The 19,124-nt window shown below is 39.6% G+C and overlaps 1 pseudogene; it reads left to right on the top strand.

The window, feature by feature from the left end:
* The first annotated feature begins 8,737 nt into the window (after nucleotides 1–8,737).
* LOC119623688 (zinc finger protein 705D-like) lies at nucleotides 8,738–18,856 on the top strand (annotated as a pseudogene).
* The last annotated feature ends 268 nt before the right edge of the window (nucleotides 18,857–19,124 follow it).

Raw genomic sequence — 19,124 nt, 5'->3', positions numbered from 1 at the left:
TGTGGGTTATGGAGATTGTAATATTCTTTATTATGTTATCATCCATGGGCTCTCTAATATAAAGGCCTCTTTTAATTTTTCTATTATTAGGTTGTTGTCAAAGTAATTGTGGTTTTGGACCGTGAATTTTAAATTTTTATAACTAGGCTGCAACACATCTTTATTAATCAAAATAGAACCCATTACAATGGACTGGGCACAGTGGCTTACACCTGTAATCCCAGCACTTTGGGAGACTGAGTCGGGTGAATCAGGAGGTCAGGAGTTTGAGACCAGCCTGACCAACGTGGTGAAATCACGTCTCTACTAAAAATACAAAAAGTAGCCAGTGTGGTGTCAAGTGCCTGTAATCCCAGCTACTCAAGAGGCTGAGGCAGGAGAATCTCTTGAACCCAGGAGGCAGAAGGTAGAGTGAGCCAAGATTGCACCTTTGCACTCTGGCCTGGGCGACAGAGTGAGACTAGGTCTTAAAAAAAAAAAAAGAAACCATTACATTGAACACATTTTTGCCAATGAGAAATAAACTTATTTATTCCGTGCTTTCAGGGTTCGATGAACTCTTGGAAAGCATTTTCTGCATCCTGCTGGTTGTGTAAGTGTTTTCCCTGCAAAAAGTTGTCAAGATGCTTAAAGAAGTGGTAGTTGTTTGGCGAGAGTTCAGGTGAATATGGCAGATGAGACAAAACTTCATAGCCCAGTTTATTCAACTTTTGAAGTCCTGGTTGTATGACATGTGGTCATGCGTTGTGGAGAACTGGGCCCTTCATGTTGACCAGTGCCAGCTCCAGGTGCTGCAGTTTTCCATGCATTTCATCGATTAACTAGGCATACTTCTCAAATGTAATGATTTCACCAGGATTCAAAAAGTGTAGTGGATCAGAAGACCGGCAGCTGACCACCAAACAGTGACCATGACCTTTTTTTGGTACAAGTTTGACTTTGGGAAGTGGTTTGGAGCTTCTTCTCAGTCCAACCAGTGAGCTGGCTGTTGTATGAAATCCACTTTTAGTGGCATGTCACAATCTGATCAAGAAATGGTTCATTGTTGTTTCATAGAATAAGAGAAGATGACACTACAAAAGGATGATTTTAAAAATATTTGGTCAGCTCATGAGGCACCCACTTATCAAGATGTTTCAGCTTTCCAATTGGCTTCAAATGCTGGATGACCATAGAATGGTCGACATTCAGTTTTTCACCAACTTCTCGTGTATCTGTAAGAGGATCGAATTCAGTGGTTGCTCTCAATTGGCCGTTATCAACTTCTGGCCCAGAGCCTGAGGCTGAGGCTGCCATGACCACCCTGTTGTCTTCCTTCTGGGGTCCCCAGGAAGCTCCCAGGACTGAATGATCCCCACAAATACAGTGGCCAGGATGGGAGGGCTGGAGGTCAACTACCCTCCCCCCGCCACCACAACCAAGAGGCCCCCATGGAGGTTGGCCCCGAGATGTGGGTCCCTGTGGGATGCAGGCTCCCACGGATACTTCAGGGGATGAGCACGGGTCCTCCTGGCTGACAGGACCTGGTGGGCACTGGGTGTGTGGGGCCTGTATAGTTGGGTTGGACAGAACTGGGCCTAACCAGGGAGCCAGAGACTGGTGTGTCTTCCAGATTTCCTATGAGATCCCCTATCTGGTCATAGATGATGGTGATTGCTCTGAATCCCTGTAAGGTGTTAGGTGCTCCATTCTTACCAAGTTTATTTTGTTACCTGGTAGAACTTGGCTCATAAAGAAGAAAATGGTGAAGAGGAGGACAGGAATCCTTATGGCTGAAGAAAGAAGAAAGTTTGGCTTCATTTCCAGGAGGCAGAGAAAACTTCCGTCCGTGGCTCTCTAGCACCAGTGGAATGTCTCTGTTTGGATAAGAAGAGCCTTTCTGTACCTCATTAGGGATATTCATAGATAGAGGTGCTCTATGCTTGCAAAACTGCTTTGATGGGAGGACTGATGTGGAGGCACAGTTTTGGCCAGAAAACCTTGTTAAATGGGAACATAAGCTACAAACATTTTGGCAAAAGATGAAAGTTTATGAACAAACAACCATTTATATTGTTACAATAAGTTAGACTGTGTTGAGAAACCAGTTGCTTTCGTTAATGACCAGACATTTTGTTAGTGAACACTTCCCAGACTTTACTAGCCCTGCTAAGAATTAATCACCCCACTTGCTCCTGGTCTGAAACCCCAAAGTGCTTTGTTGATGTTACAGTGCTTACTGCCTTGTATGTTAGATTAGTGAATGTATATTTGCCTCTTCCACTACTGTATGAGTTTCTTGCTTGCTAGGACAAGGCTATATTCCTCAGAGCAGAGGAGGGAGTTGAATCATGCGGCCATTTATTCTCAAATCCTCTTCACCAAGTGGAACAAAACAGAACAGCGAAAGACCACTGCACATGGAAGCAGGAGGTCTGGATTTGGGTTCTAGATCTCTAGATCTATTACTAACTGGAGGTACGGATATAGTCAGGAAAATTGTCTTCCTTAGGTGCTTACTTGATAACACCTATAAATGTTGAGATCTGTTGGATCTAGATCAGGGGATTCTCAATCATTACTATGCATAAAATCAACTGGAAGAGTTGCTTTGGTATACAGATGCTTAGTTCCATCTCATGATATTTTTACTGTTTTTTAAAATTGATCTAGTATTTTTCATTAAATAATGTAAACTTTCTTAGTCTACATCTAATACAACTCCCACCGGCATACAAATACATTGAATGATATTAGCAGCAGAATCTTTAAATAAAGTAACCATATACAACTATTAAACCACTTTTTTCATTCCTTATTATTTCATGCTGTTTGTCACCATTGTCATCATAATCAGCATCATCCTACATTGCTGAACAGCCATTATGAACCATATGGCATAAACATTTTTCCTACTCATAAGGAGCATATATTCCCTATATGCATATGAAATTACTGTCTGAACAAAGTGGCTTAAACAAGGCAGAAGTTTATTTCTTTCTCACTTATATCTATAGTTACACCTATCATGGCTGGTACAGATGCTTGCCAAATTCATTAGGGACACAGGCCCCTTCCAGCTGTCTGCTCTGCTGTACTTTAGAAGAGGCTCCAGTTTGGCTGCTAAATGCCCACCTATCATTTTTTAATTCCAGGCAGCAGGAAAGAAAATAGCCAAGAGAGAAAAACAAGGGAACATCTACCCCTCCCTTTAAATTTTTTAACCAACCACCTCTTTTTTTTTTAACCCAGTTTGTTGAGCTATGATTACATTTAAAAAGCTGTACATGTTTAAGGTATGCATCTCAGTGAGTCTGGGGATAAGTATACATCATGAACACCACTACCCTTAAGATTATACACACATCCTTCACCGCCCAAAGTCCCCCCCATTATGATTATTATTATTACTGGTAAGAAATGTTGGTAAGAACACAAAATCCACCCTTTTAGCAAATTTTCAGTATGCAATACAGTATTCTTAGCTCTAAGCACTATGCTGTAAATGAGACCTCCAGAACTTACTTATATGGTATATCTGAAACTTTGTGCTCTAACCATATCTACCCATTTCCCCTGCACCACGGCCCCTGGTAACCACCATTCTTCTCTCTGCTTTTGTGAGTTTGTCTATTTTAGATTTCAAATGCAAGTGAAATCATATAGTTATTGTCATTCTGTGGCTGGCCTATTTCATATAACGTAATGTTCTCGAAGTCCACCCATGTTGTCACAAAAGACAGGGTTTCATTATTATGTAACACTGAACAATATTCCAATGCATGTATGTATTACCCATTTATCCTGATACTCTCCCTCCACCTGCCTCCCAACAGGCCCCAGTGTGTGTTGCTCCCCTCTCAGTATCCATGTGTTCTCATTGTTCTGCTTCCACTTGTAAGTGGGAACATGCAGTGTTTGATTTTCTGTTCCCGGGTTAGTTTGCTGAGGATAATGGCTTCCAGCTCCATCTATGTCCCTGCAAAGGACATGATCTCATTCCTTTTTATGACCGCATAGTATTTCATGGTGTATATGTACCACATTTTCTTTATCCAGTCTATCATGGATGGACATTTGGGTTGATTCCATGTCTTTGCTATTGTGACTAGTGCTGCAACGAACATGTGTGTGCATGTATCTTTATAACAGAATGATTTATATTCCTTTGGGTATATACACAGTAATGAGCTTGCTGGGTCAAGTGATCTTTCTGGTTCTAGGTCTTTGAGGAATCACCATACTGTCTTCCACAATGGTTGAACTAATTTACATTCCACCAACAGTGTTAAAGTGTTCCTATATCTCAACAGCCTCATCAGCAGGTAGTTTTATTTAAAAAATTTTTGAGAAACCTTCATACTATTATCCAAAATGACCATAGTAGTTTGTATTTCCACCACGAGTATACAAGGGTTATCTTTTATCCACATCCTCACTAATACTTGCTATTCATCTTTTTGATAACAGCTATTCTAAGAGGTGTCAGGTGACATTTCATGGTGGTTTTTATTTGCATCCCCCTGACAATTAGAGATGGTAAGAATTTTGTCATATATTTGTTGGCCATTTGTATCTTTTCTTCTTGGAAATGACTATTCAGATCTTCACCTGTTTAAAAAGAAATTTCAACTTTTATTTTAGATTCAGTGAATGTATGTGCAGGGTTTTACATTGGCACATTGTGTGATGCTGAGGCTTGGAGTATGAATGATCTTGTAACCCAGGTAGAAAACATAGTATTTCATGGTGTATATGTTTTTCAGGTCTTGGTCCCCACTTTCCCTTCCCCTTCTTGTAGTCCCCAGTATCCGTTGTTCCCATCTTTACATCCATGTGTAATCAGTGCTTTGTTCTTACTTATAACTAAGAACATATGGTATTTGGTTTTTTCTTCCTGCATTATTTTAGAATAATGGCCTCTAGCTGCATCCAAGTCGGTGCAAAGGACATAATTTTTTTAATGGTTGCATAGTATTCCATGGTGTACATATACTATATTTTCTCTATTCAATGATAGAGAAAATATTCATGTCTTTGCTATTGCAAATAATGGTATAATAAATATATGAGTGCACACGTCTTTATGGTAGAACAATTTATTTTCTTTTGGATACAAGGGTCAGTCCCCATGGCTGCTGTCAAGGGCTAGCGTTGAGTGCGTGCAGCTTTTCCAGGCTCAGGGTGCAAGCTGTCAGTGGATCTATCATTCTGGGGTCTGGAGGATGGTGGCCGTCTTCTCAGAGCTCCACTAGGCAGTGCCCCAGTGGGGACTCTGTGGGGGCTCCTACCCCATATTCTCCCTCTGCACTGCTGTAGTAGACATTTGCCATGAGGTCTCCACCCCAGCAGGCTTCTACTGGACATACAGGCTTTTCCATACATCTTTTGAAATCCAGGTGAAGGTTTCTGATATGGTTTGGCTCTGTGTCCCCCCCCAAATCTCACCTCAAATTGTACTCCCACAATTCCCACATGTTGTGGGGAGACCTAGTGGGAAATAATTGAATCATGGGGGCAGTTTCTCCCATATCGTTCTCATGGTAGTGAATAAGTCTTACGAGTTCTGATGGTTTGATAAGGCGAAACCAGTTTTGCTTGGCTCTCATTCTCTCACTTGCCTGCTGTGTTGTAAGACCTGCCTTTCGCCTTCTGCCTCCCCCCAGCCATGTGGAACTGTAAGTCTAATTAAACCTCTTTCTTTTGAAAATTGTCCAGTCTCGGGTATGTCTTTATCAGCAGCACACACCTGTACTTTGTGCAACTGCAGGTTTAATATCCCATGGCAATTGCCAAGGCTTATGGCTTGCACCCTCAAAGCAGTGACCCAAACTGTGTCTGGGGCCTTTTTAGCCATGGCTGGAGCTGGAGTGGTTGGGAGGTAGAATGCTGTGAGCACTGTCCTGCCCTTGCCCTGGCTGGTTCAGCCCTAGGCCCAGCCCACAAAGCCAGTCTTCCCTTACAGGCCTCCAGACCTTTGAAGGGAGGGGCTGCCACCAGCCAAGGACTGTGAAATGCCTTTCAGGCTCTTTCTTCATTGTCTTCTATTAGCATCTGCTTTCCTTTTAGTTATGCAAATGTCTTCAGCCTGCTTGAATTTCAGAGGATACCAATGGCCTTAAAAGTACCATATGACCCCTAACACTTCCTGACTTCATTTCTGCAATGTATTTTAATTTTTTACATCATCATGAATATTGAAACTTTTTATATCTATTCACTTTCCATTTGTTTTCAAGTCCAGTTTACTTCCAAATAATTTTAGAATATAGAGTCTCCATAAGACTCTAGTTTGTCTGGTTTCTTGCTGTACCCCATGACTGGGAATGCTTTCTAGTACATACAATACACTCAAAAGTACTTACGAGGCTGCATGCGGTGGCCCACGCCTGTAATTTCAGCACTTTGGGAGGCCGAGGTGGGCGGATCACGAGGTCAGGAGATCGAGACCAACCCGGCTAACATGTGTGAAACCCCGTCTCTACTGAAAAAAAAAAAAAAAAATAGCCGGACGTGGTATCGGGCGCCTGTAGTCCCAACTACTCGGGAGGCTGAGGCAGGAGAACGGCGTGAACCCGGGAGGCGGAGCTTGCAGAGAGCTGAGATCTACTACTACTGCGCTCTAGCCTGGGCGACAGAGCAAGACTCCATCTCAAAAAAAAAAAAAAAAAAGTACTTATCAATGAAAAAAGGAATGAATCTTCCTATTTTTCCTTCAAAATAGCCTTAACTCTTTGGTTTCCAAGTTGATGTGGGGTTTTTAGTACTTGTCTCAAAAATCCAATCAAATTGACCCTGGTGTGTCTCCAGAATGAAGTTTTGATGAGGTTCAGTATCTGTGCAATCAGGGCATGTCTCTTGGAATGTAGTGCTGATTAGGTTTATCAATTGCTTTTTCCTATATAAGGGGAAGCCAATCAGAGGATGCGTTTTCCCAGAGAAGGAGCATCAGAAGAGTTTAAGACCTTGGGGGAAGAGAGTCTTGCTGCTTGCTTGTGGGACTTGCCTTGGAAGGTAGATAAGTTCACAGCATCCTCCAATTTTTTATTTTTGGTGAGTTCTCCAAGCACTGAGATGTGAACTGGTCTCATTTCCTTACAATGATACTGTTACCAGTAGAAGAGATTCGAGTTACTGGCAGCATATCTGCATGGGTCCATAAGCAACTTCAGTCCTTGCTTCCTCAGAAGAAAGAATTCGACTGAGGGGCATACAGCGGAAAAAGAGACTAAGTTTCAGAGCAGGAGTGGAAGTTTATTTAAAAAGGCTTTAGAACAGAAAGGAAAGGATAATTCTCTTGGAAGAGACCCAAGTGGATGCCTGAAGGTCCAAGAGAGAAAAGAGAAGGGCCTTTTACCTTGATCCTGGGATGGGCTTGCGTCTTTCCCATGATTCTTCCTTTAGGGAGAGTTTCTGGCATGCACAGTGCTTTCCTTACCCTTTGGAATTGAGCATGCCCGGTGTGTTTAGAGAGTTACATGCATGTCCATCTGAAGTTTTCTTTCCTTTTCCAGTGGAGTGTGTCCCCGGAAGATTATACTTTGTCATTTTTGTCTCTTAACATGAATGCCCAAGAAGTTGCTTCTTCCTGGAGTCTGCATTTAATTAACATTTTTGATGTTAACAGGTGTAAACCACCAGGAATTGGCCTCTCTCTGGTGCTGCCTAATTATCATTTTTAGAGAGGCAAAGTGATCATGAACAGGCCATCACCTGACATTTCTAGTGGGTAGGGGAAGAGCCCTCTCCTGCCCTGCTCCTGCTCTTCTACCTGTAACAAGACAAGCCTTGAATATCATTAGACATGTGTCCCATCAAGGCAGCATCTCATTATTAAACTTTACTGTGTGAATTGTTCCTTCACATTCTCATATTCTGTGTTCACTATCTGTGTGCCTTTTCCATTTTTGTTTTGACCATATCTCATTATTTTAACTGCCTTCTCCAAGATTCTAGATCTGCATTGACCAATAGAGTAACTACTAGTCACATGTGGCTATAAACTGTAAATTAATTATAATTAAATAACTAAATGGCATATCCTTAGTAGTAATAGCCAAATTTGTGGCCAAACTAGAAATTCTGTAACTACATATGTGTGGTAGTTACTGCATTGGACAATGCAGATACAGAGAATTTCTTTCATCACAGAAAATCATGTTGGGCATGTTGGCTGCCATTTATTTTTATTTTATTTTTATTTTTTATTTCTTTGAGACAGAGTTTTGCTCTTGTTGCCCAGGCTGGAGTGCAATGGCGTGATCTCAGCTCACCGCAACCTCCGCCTCCCAGGTTCAAGTGATTCTCCTGCCTAAGCTTCCCTAGTAGCTGGGATTACAGGCATGTGTCCCCACGCCCGCCTGTTTTTTTTTTTTTTTTTCTTCTATTTTTAGTAGAGACGGGGTTTCTCCATGTTGGTCAGGCTGGTCTCAAACTCCTGACCTCAAGTGATCCGCCTGCCTCAGCCTCCCAAAGTGCTGGGATTGCAGGTATGAGCCATTGCGCCCGGCCTTATTTTTAAATTCTGTTTGTGTGGTTTATAGTTAAATTATTGATTTGTTTTATGTGACCACCAGAGCAGGCGCCAGAGAAAAAGCAAGTAGGCAAGGTAAAAAGAAACTGTATTAGCTAGCCAATGTGAAGGAAGAAAGGGCGAAGTTCACCGGTCTCTGGCGGTGGAGGTTCCTAGGTCTGCACAGGAGGAGGGGCCGAGGAAGTTCGCGCCGCGCGCCTGCCGGGAGCGGCTTTTGTGTCTAAGGCTTGGGAGTGGGAGGGCAATAGGTGGGACACGGGCGTGCCGGGGGTGTTCCGTAGGTGCCGCCAGGTAAGTTGCGGTTTCCTCGATCAGACGCCATGTTGCGCCTGTGCAGTTGGTCTGTATTTTTCCCGGGCGCGGGCTGCGTTTTCCCGTGCGCGGTTAAGTTGGTGATGAAGAACCTGGAAATGCGCCATCTTAGTCATCTTTGTCCTCTCCCGTCCTCCAGTCAATTATATTCTGCTTCTCTATACTCATTTCCTTTCACAGATTTTCTCAGGCAATTTTTAAATTTCATTCATTTACCTTCTTGAGGAACGTACTTAGATCATTTTTAAAAAATAATGTACAGCAAATAATTTTTCCACGGATATTGTTTTAGCTTTATTGTGTTGGTACTTTTACATACTATATTTAGGTATTACTATTTTTCATAACTTACTTTAAAAATTGTGCCAATTTTATTTAAAAGAGATTTCTCCCTTGATTTTCAGAGGTCAGATTGTGTCTTCCATTGCTGTTATTTTAGTTTAATTTTAATTTATTATATGTAAATATGTTGCATATTCCTTTTTAAAAATGTGAGATTTTTTCTCTCTCTTGTTACACAAACTTTGTATACAGTGTTCATTATGCACTTTAAAAATAAATATTTTGTTTCAGGGCATGGTGCTTTCACACATGCAACCTTAGAATAATTTTAAATTCCATTCCACTTTCACCATTCCTGAACTGCTTTGAATATATTGGATGTTGGAAGCCATGAGAGGTTTTGACTTGCATCCAGTCAAGATAATAGAATTTTCCATTTATAGTGTAATCTGATATATATTCATTTTGATTTCATACTTTTAAAAAATCTATTCTCTTTTACTCTGTGGTGATCTTTGCTTTTCTATTTGTGCATTGCTAGAATGTCGGCTGCTGTTTCCCTAGCACCTGAGATGTTACTCAACACTGTATAGTGCTGGTGTTGAGAATTGATAGAATCTAAATAGCACTTTTCGAGACCGCTGTTCTGAATTAAAAGGAAGGGAAAGGACAGGCAAAAGAATATAGACATCAGCTATTTTTACTGAAGATCTGTTGGAGAACATGGTTTTGGTGTCCAGGAACTTGAGACCTAATACTGCATTCCTAATACTTCACTAAGGTGTGTCTAAATAGCCCTGAAAGGGCTAGGAAGTCACAAGTCAGCCTCTTAGTTGTTATGAGTGTCCTTAAAATATTAAGGGAATATTGAGGATGCAGAATGGCTCCTTCCTCATGACTTTTTAAGAGATCTGGGCCGGGCGCTGTGGCTCACGCCTGTAATCCCAGCACTTTGAGAGGCTGAGGCGGGTGGATTACCTGAGGTCAGGAGTTCCAGACCAGCCTGACCAAAATGGAGAAACCCCGTCTCGACTGAAAATACAAAATTAGCCAAGCGTGGTGGTGCATGCCTGTCATCCTAGCTACTTGGAAGGCTGAGGCAGAAGAATAGCTTGAACCTGGGAGGTGGAGGTTGCAGTGAGCTGAGATTTCACCATTGCACTCCAGCCTGGGCAACAAAAGCGAAACTCTGTCAAAAAACAAAAAAGGAGAGAGAGAGAGATCCGGAGGGAGATACTAAGCTGTGCAGACTCTCATCTTGAAGTCACCAAATACGTAAGTTGTTATTCCTGCTCTGGTGAGAAGTTTGTCAATACATTTTTTCCATGAATTAATGAAAATTTTAGACCCATAATGTAAGTTTAAAAAAATTTATCCTAAAGATTGCTTGTGTATGTATGTGTTTTGAAATGTATTTAATCTCTATATCTTGAAATAGTTTTTATAGATTCCACACAAGGGTCCGTTAGGAAATAAGTGTGTTTTAATTTTCTTATAATATTTGTCCTTTTTTGTCCCTGGCACAGTCTGTATATGACCATTTAAATTACTTTTAGTTCATGTTTGGGTTATAATCACACACAAATATTCTCTAAGGTCCACATCTTATTTTGATATTCAAGGAAGAGTTTACATGGTAATAATAGTAAGGGTTACAGCTGGTTTCACTGAAGCTTTGTAGGCATTCTCTAATACCTTATTGTTTTGAAGGAATATCTGTTCTGCTTGAATTATAGACTACATAATACATGTACTGTCAGGTACATTCATGGAAGGGACAGGCAGAAGGAGTCATATGTTACTGGAGTCTTGATGAACAGATGTAGGAAATAGTCCAAGGAATAAGAAAAAAGTTGATATTGAAAAGTGCTTGTTGAAGTCTGTAAATGTGCATTAAAATGTGTCAGTAAAAATAGACACAGTGAAGTTTGGGAACTGGGGTCTGAATCCTGGAGTCCCCAGAATCATAGAGAACCTTGATTAGGGGAGTAATTTTGTAAAAAAAACCAGAAGAGGCAGTGACAAGGCAGAATAGAATTAAAAGTATTTCTGTGTCATTTTCTAGTTTTGTAATTTTGTCATATTTGTCAAACTCTGTTGATTATTTATTAAACTGGTAAACTACAATCAGCAGGGTTATTATAAGGGTTAAATAAGGAAATTTATGTATATCTGTAAGCACAATGTCACAATTAATACAAAGTTACCCTTTTTATTTTTCCTGGACTTCATGTACAAATGGGTCAGTTAATTTTTTGTTATGACACATAATTATCATTTGTACATAAAATATATTTAATTATTTTTGTATTTTTAGCAGGGAAATAATACAAACATGTTTTCCCCATCTCAAACACATGAGTTCATATAAACATATCCATCTGTATACCTACATATCTATGTATGAATATACATATGAACGTCAGTATTTCTCAGCAAATATATATCATGATAATCAGAGATATTGCAACTAACAAAGACTAATATAAACCATGATTGCAAAAATTTTAGATACCACCTTAGTAAAATATCAGATTGAGCTGCTAAATTTCTCTCAGCCCTAAGTCATTTTGTATTTTCTGAGCATCCCAGAGGATTGTGACTGTATACACAGGACAGAAACACCATGACCCAGGGCACTGCTGCGAATTTCTGATGCAGGGGATTTTAAGGGCTAGATAAGCGGGATGGGAGTGTTGACCCTCCAAGTGAAATAAATTCCTGAATTGATTATCCCCATCCTAAAACAGATTTTTTTTTTTTTTTGTGATAGAGAGTCTTGCTCTGTCGCCCTTGCTGGAGTGCAGTGTTAGGATCTTGGCGCACTGTAATTGCCTCCTGAGTTCAAGCAATTCTCCTGCTTCAGCCTCGTGAGTAGCTGGGATTACAGGCAAGCACCACCATGCCCAGCTAATTTGTGTATTTTTAGTAGAAATGGGGTTTCGCCATTTTGGCCAGGCTGGTCTCGAACTCCTGACCTCAGGTGATCCACCTGCCTTGGCCTCCTAAAGTGCTGGGATTACAGGCGAGAGCAACTGCACTTGACCCTAAAACAGATTCTTTCTTGATTGATTTCCGAGTTCCAAGGGGAAATGCAAAAGTCGAAATTGAGAGAAAGTAAAAGTCGAGTAAGGCTTCAGAAGGCTGTGATTGGTGTTGGAGAAACATTGCTAGGGCATAAAGCTGGGATAATAAAATCTGAGAAATCCCACAGTGTTTATCTACAGGTAGAAATCATATTCCACATGTGGGTGGAGTCAGGGATCCCTTTGTTTTAAAATCCGTGAGGGAATTGAATATCTGGACTTGTGTCAATTAACATACAAAACTCAGTGCTTTTGATGTTCTCATTCACAAGATATCTGTGTTCCTTCTTTGTCAGAAACCATAGTCATAGGCTTCCTAATTTTGACCGTGGGAAAAGAGGAGAGGCCTCTGTGTGTTTGTGTCTGTTGGTTAGGCTGTGGTGCAGGTGGTGTCACACTTCAGTGAAGGTCTGGCTTTTCATCACAGGTTGGTCTGAAAATTATGTACAAGGCTGGTGTCTCACGTGTTCTCTCTCTAACCTCAGCTTTTCTTAGTGCCTGAAGTGTCTGCAAGTGGAAATCCAGAAAAAGACAGAGAGAAACTGAGTTCTTGACAATGCATTCACTAGTGAGTAGGGGATGCCTCTTTCTACTGAAATTATATCCATATTGCTGGCAAATGGGCAGTTTTCTCCAGTTTGCATGGGTGTTTCATTTTTATTCTTTTTTGTTTGTTTGTTTTTATGATGCAAAATCCACCCAGCCTGGGTGTTCCAAGTGCAATCAGGAGACTTTCAGGTATCTGGCCTCCAATTAAGTTTTCTCAGGACTCTAGGTTGGGTATCATGTGTCAAAGATTCCTAAATTATCAATATAATTTCTAATATTACACTACTTTATTCCAGCCCCTATGCAGGCTATTTACAAAAAAAGACATGAGAGATCTCATTTATGTATTTTTCTTCCATCCATCCTGTAACCTCATAGGGCAATAATTGACCCATTAACTGTCCCATTGGCTGAAATACACTTAGGATTGTGATGAATGCAGGCAATAGAGATGCGTGAAGAGCAGAAGATCACAGCCCAATAATGAGGCTGATGTTCTAGGAGCTGAGTTCAATAAATCCCGTGTGATAGGCCTTGGGCAAGAGCTGCACAGTGTTGAGGAAGAAGGAGAGTTTGATAAAATATGTTTATGCTTTTAAAAACTTTGCAAAAGGACAACTAAAGAAGTCATTATTATTCTTATCCCCATTCATTTTACCTTTTGATAATTAACCTTTTTGCCTTCTGGTAACTGAAAGTAACATATAAGAAATACAATTACTTAACTATGGTTGCACACTCAGGAGAAGGAATATTGTAGATATAGTACAATTTAGGGTTCTGTGGAAATACTCTATAAGGGCTGGTTAGAAAAAAACAAAACCGTAAAGAGGCCTTTTTATCCTTGAACAAGCCAAGTGACAAGGTAAAGTTAAAAGAGAGGCAGTGATAACTGATGTTTGGATTGCCCAGAGAAAGTAGAGAACAGGAGGCTTCATATGACAGGAATCATCAGACTAAGACTTCCTCAGTATAGCAGCCTCAGCGGTCTTGTCTTGTGCGGCTGGACTGTCTTTAAGCCTTGTCATGAACACCTGAATTACATAACATTAGAGTGACTATATGTATGAATTGAATCCTATATTCTGCGTAAAACTTGTTCAGTTCTGAAGAATGCTGGAGTCTGGTTCATCACTTTCTAACTTTTTAATGAATAAGGGACCAATGACCTGTATTTAATAAATATTTGCTAGATAGGAAACATGTTTTCTATTACTTCTTTAGATTATTCAAAACACATAATAGGTCTTTTAACCATTTGATTGGTGAAAAACCTGTGGTTTATCTAGAGAAATAATTCATTTAATCACGGTCATGTTTAAAAAGTAGTAAATCATGGTTATTTGCCTTGTGACAAATCTGTAATTTACTTGAAATTCATGGTAAATTTGTTTTATTTATGAAGGTTCAAGTGAAAATTTTATAATCAGTTATGTACAGGTGATTAACACATTACTGAAAAATATCTGGGCTATATTATGCCACATCTCATGCGATATTTCTTCATAGGAAAGTTTAATGGATTAAGAGTGGGTATGTCTCTGTGAGTGAATCTGAAAGGCAGATACCAGCTTAGTATTGAGAATGAATTGGCTGGAACCTAAAACACTGAGTGTTCTGCATACCCAGCTCCTACCTATGTCATCTCAGCCTTCCTCCTCTGGACATTAAAAGGGATTCTCTGTCTAAACTAAAATGTCTGTGATGTTTTAGAACAAAGTGACTTTTGAAGATGTAGCTATTGACTTCACCCAGGAAGAGTGGGCCATGATGGACACATCCAAGAGAAAGTTGTACAGAGAGATAATGCTGGCAAACATCAGTCACCTGGTATCCCTCGGTGAGTCCCTCAACATTCACATACGTATGTAGACACACATTGACTCATTCATTCAATAAGTGTTGGAACAGCTTCCCCATATCTCACTCTAATCTCCTCTGATTCACAGATCTTATCTGAAAAAAGTTTGAGCTCTCTAAATCTGTCTGAAAGAAATATCTTTATTTTATTTTATTTTATTTCGTTTTATTTAGTTTGTCACTCAATTACAATGTAATCTTGACAAGGATTTCATGGTTTCCTTGGTACTCAGTCTCTAATACTCAGAACACACCTGGGAACTTAATGAATATTTTCAATGTATTAAATTAAATATTTTCTAAATAACTCTTCTGCTTTAGTCGCTATGCTTAGGCTGAGACCAATTAGTAAAAACAATAGCAATATCTTTTCTGTATAGAACACCAATTATTTTTGTAAATCGAATGTTTTTTTTTGTTCTGCATGAGAATAATAATAAACATACTGTGCAGAGGTTTAATTAATCTCTTTCTGAAAAGACTGTGTATTACGCATTGTGTCTTGGAACTTAGGCATGGACTCAGCATTCATAGGTCCTGACTGTTTTAAATTTTCTTTTCCTGATGGACCTTTCGTTTGGATTTATTTTCTAGTCTCACGTTGGGTCAGAAAAATCCTGGGGAGTTTTCTGCGTTCTAGGTCTTGTGGCCTGAGCTGACCTTCACTGTTTTTATTCTTCCTCGGTGGCCTGCCTTACAGTTGGTGATAATGCACATTTATTGACAGTGAACTCAAAACACATGTACTGTTTCCACTAACAGGGTACAGATAAGCAAATCCTATATAACTTTGCAGCTGGAGCAAGGAAAAGAGCTCTGGCGGGAAGGAAGAGAATCTCTGCAAGGCCAGAATCTGGGTAAGCAACAGGGTCCTGTGCTCTAATAGGAGGAGGTGCTTTGTCAATGAATAATATCAGTCAAATATTAATTAGCAGATTTATCAAATGAGTGGTAATTTCTAAAATGTAGGTTAAGCTACTGGAGCAGAATTCCTTAGATGTTATTATCATTTTGTTCATATGTCAGATGCTACTCTTGTGTCCTCTTGCCTTTTCTTTTACTTTCGGGAAAAGGATAATTCATGTACTTGTTGGGGTTAAACTGTCACATGCTGCCTCTTTTCCCGATACCCCTGTGAAGACATCTCCATTTTAACTCTTTTCACATTTTAATTGTAAAACCCTTTTCTAATTGCTGACGCTGTACAATCTGTTTCTTCTATTGAAGGATTTTCTTCATTTGACACATTTGTCACAGCTAAGTGTTAATTTTTGAAAAAAAATAAACCGGCCTTGGGGTTTTTCAATTACCATAATACCAAGGTAACAATTTATTTTTCAATTATTTCAGACAAGGAAAGTGCCCTTAAGAAAAAACACACGATATCCATGCATCCTATCAGAAAAGACACATCCACCGTTATGTCAATGGTGAGTTTTATAGTTGTGTACACCAGTCATCTAAGTTAAACACCTGGTAATGGGTTAAGTTAGTAATGACGCACAGTCACCTGAGTGTAATTAGGCTGGCATTAAGTGCTTTCTAAGCAAAAGAAAATTTGATACTTTGAATTCAATGAATAAAGTGACCTGTGCTCTAAACCATAACATGAGATCTTTAAAATAGAACAAGTGCATAGACATTGCTTATGCTCAGACTTTGAAAGATATTGATATCATCACAATTAATGGAAAAGCTCTGCAGTTGGGATCATACAAAAGAGAAAATATCTGTGTCTGCAGGAGATAACGTGTATGCAAGTGTCAATCGAGAAAAATGACGAGACAAGTCTCAATCATTTTAGGAAATTTATTTGCCAGAGTTAAGGACATGCACCTGGGGGACAGGTGTATACCTTTCTCCAAAGATGATTTTCTCTAAATTTAAAGGGGGAAAGGGTGGGATATTGAGAAGTACACAATTTTCATGCAAAAGGTGGGTAGAAAAAAATAGTAATTCGTGCATTTTTCTGGCTCAGTGAATCTGGATTTTTTTACATAAGATGACATAAACAAATGAGGCAGAGGAATAATGCAGGAGAGCTGCATTTTATATAAGACAACATAGGCAAAATTGGGCAGGGAAACAATCGGATATGCATTTGTGTCTGGTGAACTGGGGATGACTGCGCCTGTAAAGACAAGCTATCAGTTTGCATTGCCATGGTGTAACTTTAACAGCTCATGAGGAATTTCCTTGTGGGCAAAATATGGGGGAGGCATGTAGCTTTTCATCTTGTAGCCATATTATTTAGGAACCAGAAGAGGGAGGCAGGTTTGTGTGACCCTGTTCTCAGCTTGATTTTTCCCTTTGGTTCAATGAGTTTGGGGTGCCAAAATTTAATTTCCTTTCACACAAGGAACACTGGAAAGATTACAACTGGGCTCTACCACTGAATGGTTGGTCTAGGATTCAAAGGTGGTGAAATGAATGTATAGATGTATGTTGGTAAATCATTAAGAGCTTTTAATCTTTGTCCCTAAAGGAGAACTCTCTCATTCTGGAGGATCCCTTTGAATGTAATGATTTGGGAGAAGATTGCACTCACAGTTCCACAATGACTCAGTGTTTGTTAACTCAGAGTGGAAAGAAACCCTACGTCAGCAAACAGTGTGGAAAATCCCTTAGTAATCAGTTCTCCCCTAAACCACATAAACAAATTCATACTAAAGGTAAATCATATCAATGTAATATATGTGAAAAGGTCTATACTAATTGTTTTCACCTTAGATGGCACAAGATGACTCACACTGGAGAGAGGCCATATGCATGTCATCTATGTGGAAAATCCACTCAGTGTTCTCACCTTAGAAGATATGAGAAAACTCACAGGGGAGAGAGACCGTATAAGTGTCATCAGTGTGGGAAAGGCTTTATTCAATCCTTTAACCTTCGAAGACATGAGAGAACTCACCTTGGATAAAAGCGTTATGAATGTGATAAAAGTGGAAAAGTCTTTAGTCAAAGCTCTGGCTTTAGAGGACACACAAGAATTCACACTGAAGAGAAACCACATGCTTGTCTTCTATGTGGGAAAGCCTTCAGTCTATCTTCTGACCTTAGATGATATGAGAGAACATGCACTGGAGAAAAGCCATGTGAATGCCATTTATGTGGGAAAGCCTTCAGTCAGTGTACTAATCTTAAATAACATCAGAAAATTCACCCTGGAGAGAAAATGATAAATGTCTTCAGAACATATTCTGACTTTAGATGACATGGTGTTAGGAATGACGAATGTAAGGAATATGGAAGAGACTTCAGCTGCAGTTGTAACATCTAAACATGCCAAAGGACTCACATTTTGAAAAATTACTATAATCAACATGGACGTTACTTCGGTTACCTTTATTCTTCAGTCCTCATCAATAAATTCATATGGAAGAGAAATTGTACGACACGTATGTACCAAAGACTTGTTAGTGATCTGATCATAAATGACATGAGAGAGCTGAAACTGTCAACATAATAAACTAAAAGTCTTCAGCAACAGTTTTAATAACTTAAAACGTGTGGGACTTTCAGGTAGAGAATCTCTAGCTCTGCGTTCAGTGTGAAAATGTTTTTATGTGCAATTTGTTGTCAAATAACGTAAGAAAACTTTACTTGGATGAACCCTTTATTTGTATTTTCTGTGAATAAACATTCAGCCAAGCACTAGGCTTGATGTTCACAAGAAAACACAGTGATAAAATGCTGCTAAAATGGAAAATAAGAGAGGAAATCCTTTATAAGCTAAATAAGAAGGGAAAGTCTTTCCAAGGGCAATGAATTCTCTTGGAATACCAAACACTTCTTACTGGAGAAGTTATGCCTTGAAAAATCATGAGAAATCCTTTCTTCACAGAGAAACGCTTGTGGCACATGTGAGATTTCACACTGGACAAAACATGGTTAGCATCTTGAAAGGAGAAGATTCTTTAGGGGTAATTCATTTCTTATTTGACATTAAGTTTCTCACATTGAGGAGCTATCAAACTTGAAAATTACTGTGGAGAAACCTGATAGATTTCTCATCAGAAAAGTGAGTCAAGAAGGTAGACCTCTAGAAAAAACTCTTAACACATAGTTTAGCAAAATAATTCAGAAATTTGAGAAAATGTCTATTCATAAAAATGCAGCACATAAACGTATAATAGCAAAGTGACCTGGGCATAAATTGAATGCAGAATTATATAAGAAATCTCATTAAACATTTCCAAAAGATCAATACTTACAATGTTGAAAGAATACAATCGGTTGTTGAAAAAACTTAGTGTGTTGGTGAAGTCCTTCTTTCACCCTAACAAATCGATTTGCATCTGCACTCCTTGGCTTATGGGTCGAGATTCTACCCCAACTTCTGAGTCTCCCCAGTCTTCAACGGTTCTTTCCTCACAGCTCACCTCCCTTTACTTCAATGTCCACGAAAACCACTTGTTTCCATCCAACCCTAGAACTGACACATCAGGGATCTTCAGCCCCACTTGCCAGATTTCTCAGTGTGTCATTGCATAGATTTAGCAAGGAAATGGAGGCTGGAT

Source organism: Chlorocebus sabaeus, chromosome 8 (genome assembly GCF_047675955.1).
Source record: "Chlorocebus sabaeus isolate Y175 chromosome 8, mChlSab1.0.hap1, whole genome shotgun sequence".
Lineage (NCBI taxonomy): Eukaryota > Metazoa > Chordata > Mammalia > Primates > Cercopithecidae > Chlorocebus > Chlorocebus sabaeus.
Note: the sequence above shows the minus strand (reverse complement) of the source record. Positions and strands in the feature narration are given on the sequence as shown.